We start from the raw sequence: 3,485 nt of genomic DNA, 5'->3' as shown, positions 1-3,485 counted from the left end.
TATTTACACAGGTTCTTCTCTCAGGCCTGATTTCCAATATCAGTGGCCTCTGTTTCCCTATCTGCCCGTAGGCTTACAATCAAGCTCTATCTAATCTCTGAATTCTAATTCACACTCTAACTAACTAACTCTTCCTATGCCTTTTAGGCCTACATTTATACAAAAGGTTCTATGAACCAATTCTAGTTTAGATCCTTAATAATTTCAACTAAATCCTAAGAATCCTCTCAATCCCAGAAATTATGAACTAATTCCTAATTTAAGATCTACAATTAATTTCCAATCTATCAATCCCTATGAACTCTCAACTATCCTAATTCTCTCATGTTCCCCTTCATTCGAGAACATTTACAATATGCCTCTCAATACTTAATTAGATCCTATTCTCATAAAATCACTCAAAAACATTAAAATTACATTAATTTGATGCATAGGAAACCAACTTCCTTAAAACACAAGACCCCCTATGTCTACTAAAATACAATGATATTTCTGAGCCGAATGCTCCTGCATCAGACTCCCAAGGTTGAAAACATTCATGATCTCCTGATCATGTGTTCTCATGTGTTAATAAAAAAAACCTCCAAGGTCCCAAACTTTAGTTTTTAACTACCCACATGCCTTGCACCTTTGTTGTTGTTGTATGTATGTTGTGTTCTAGTTCATCTTCCTCTCTTCAATCAGTTTCAAATTATGATTGATCACTCCTCCTACTGTCATTTTCCTCAACCTAGACTGTTTCATCATCAACTGCCATAATTCTTCAATCTCCATCTCCAGCACATCCTTGAGCTGGTAACAAATCTTGCTTTTATTACTCTGCCACTTGTTGTTGTACTCTATCCACTCATCTTCAACCTGTTGTTTACTTTCTTCAGCTTTTTCTACTTCAACTTCTGCTATTACTCTTGAGATTGCTCCAGGTACTGCTGTAGATATTGCTTCCACCCAAACTTCCTGAATATCCTTGAAGATATCTCCCTCTGCAACATCTATTTTCTGCTCCTTGTCTGCAAATTCACTTTCCAATGATTTAATGTTTTCGTTCCATGGGCTAAGTACTATCATGGAATCTTCCTTTTCCTCCTTCATATCCTCAACAACAAATTCTTCTGACTATCTGCCAGTCTCCTCATTAACCAAATGTGCATGTGCTCCCCCTTGGTTGTCCTCATGAGACAACATAGTCTCATTCTCCATCAGAATGCAATTCTGATCTTGCCTCTTTGAAATGTCTTTGTACATCTCCTTCATCTTCATGTCAACTTCAAGTGACTGCCTATCACCTAATTCTCCTTTATCCATATCACAATCTCTGTGTTTAACTTCATCTCTTTGGTCTTCATGCTGAACTTGTCCTCTATTAAGCAGTGCATCTATATATGTCTTCTGTACCAGTTCAAAATTGTCTTCTTATGAGAAGTATTCATCATCATATATGAGCTTACAATCTTCTTCAATATTTATGATACCTATACAAGATTTTCCATCTTTATCTGATTCAAAACCTGCCTGCTTACACAAATCATGAGAAACATGACATCCTTTTAGCAACATCATTTCTAATTTATCATTACACATGAGACATTTATTAGGCTTCTCATCTTCCTTTATATGAATAATAGTTTGCAATAACTGTTCTTCATTTGCTAAATCTGCAACCACACACAAAATGTCAGAAATAAAAACATTAGGCTTGTAAGCCTTAATTATCATCATATCCATTTGTTGATTTGAACTCTTCAAAGAGCTCATGAGACTTCCTGCAAGTCTGTCTTCCTCCTAATTCTCCAAATAATTTATAAGATCCTCAATAGGTATCTTCTCAACATCATATGCTTCAATGATGTCTTCCTGCTCTTGTCCACTGTAGTGAACTTCTTCATTCTCATTCAATTCTGATTTTACAACCTGAACACTTACTCTTTGGTTTTCTACCCTTTTCTCCAAAAGAATTAACTCATGCCATAAATTTTCCATCTTACTTGGGATTCCTCCTAAAAGCTCTGTACAATCCTCACTATCTTCTTCTTTGTCACAAGTATAGTTTCTTGGTGACACTACTTCTTCATTCTCGATTAGAATAAAATTTCGACCCTCCATCTCTGTGATAGTTTTATATGTCTATCCATCACTCTTCCTTTGGCCATCTAAGAAAATCAATTTCTCTTTGCCCGTACCAATAACAAATTCGTTATCATAAGATATAATTGTCTCATCTCTACTAGAGATATTTCCTTTACTAAGCAAGGAATTTATGAACTCCTTCTGCTGTAATAACTCAACTTGATCTTCATTTGAAATACAATCATCATCATACTTTGCTTGGCAACTTTCAGCTTCACTCAAGATAGTTCCATAGGATGGTTTGTCTTCTGCAATACCTACATTCACACACAACTTGTCAGTTTTAAAACCACCAGACCTCATGATCTCACTTGATGATTCAATCACCAAGTCCTCTTGCTGTTAAAAGTCCTTTACATGACTCAGAAATATTTCGATGGTCTGCTCTTCAATCTCATCAAGTCCTTCACTTGGTTGCTTGATATCCTTCCCTACTTCTTCTTGCTTTTGGCCATCATCATGAGTCAAACTTCCTCTGCTTTCAGTCTTTGCAATATGTTGAAAAGTAAAACTTTTTCCCAACTGCGTACAGGCATTTACATGAGACCTATCTATCTCATCCTCTTTTAGAATAGAATTTAGATTATTCTTGTCTTCTTCCTCCTTTATGACAATATCAACAAATTTTCATTTTTCACATGTTTCACCTGCAAACATACATAAATTATCAGATTTAAAATCATGTGTCCTTTTGGTCTCACTTGAAGTTTCAGTCTTCAAGTCTTCATCTCCACCCAAAACTTCACCCTGTTCTGCTTCACAAATGGAAACTTCCATTTCCAACTCAGCTTCTCTAAGTTCTTCCACCAGCCACTTCACTTGCCTCTGTTGTAGCCTTCTCTGTAACTTAGGCCATTTCACTGCCTTTTTCCTCAAGACCCAACCTTGTCTTTGGTTTTCCTCTAGTATCATCCTTAATACATTGAGTTGTTCTTTTAACTCAACAATCTCCTTGTCAATATCCTCTTGACTCATCCTCTTGCCATTTTCCTTGGCATCCTCCTTCTTCACTTTTCTTCTGTTATGGTCTTCCTCAGAACCTCTGCTATGACTATCAGTAGTCATCTTCTTCTCCATCTCTATGAGTTCTTCACTCACTCACTATGAGCTGCACAAGTCTCTGCAACAACAAGTCCTCCCTACTGCATGATACCTCACTAAGCTTCTCTCCTCTGAGCTCAGTATTTTGGCATATTTCTAGTTCTCTCTTCTGGAACCATATGAGCACTCCATGCTCTAGACTTCAACTCATCTACACTTTTGAGAACACAATTGTCCTGTATTTCAAACACAAATGAAATACTAGGTTCTGGCACTCTCTCTCAGAAACCCTTACTGGCTTCCTTCATCACTGCTCT

The sequence above is a fragment of the Pinus tabuliformis genome, chromosome J (genome assembly GCF_031772625.1).
Source record: "Pinus tabuliformis cultivar Carrire ecotype Pingquan chromosome J, CPIR1, whole genome shotgun sequence".
Lineage (NCBI taxonomy): Eukaryota > Viridiplantae > Streptophyta > Pinopsida > Pinales > Pinaceae > Pinus > Pinus tabuliformis.
The sequence above is the reverse complement of the archived record's forward strand: the minus strand, read 5'-3'. Positions refer to the sequence as shown.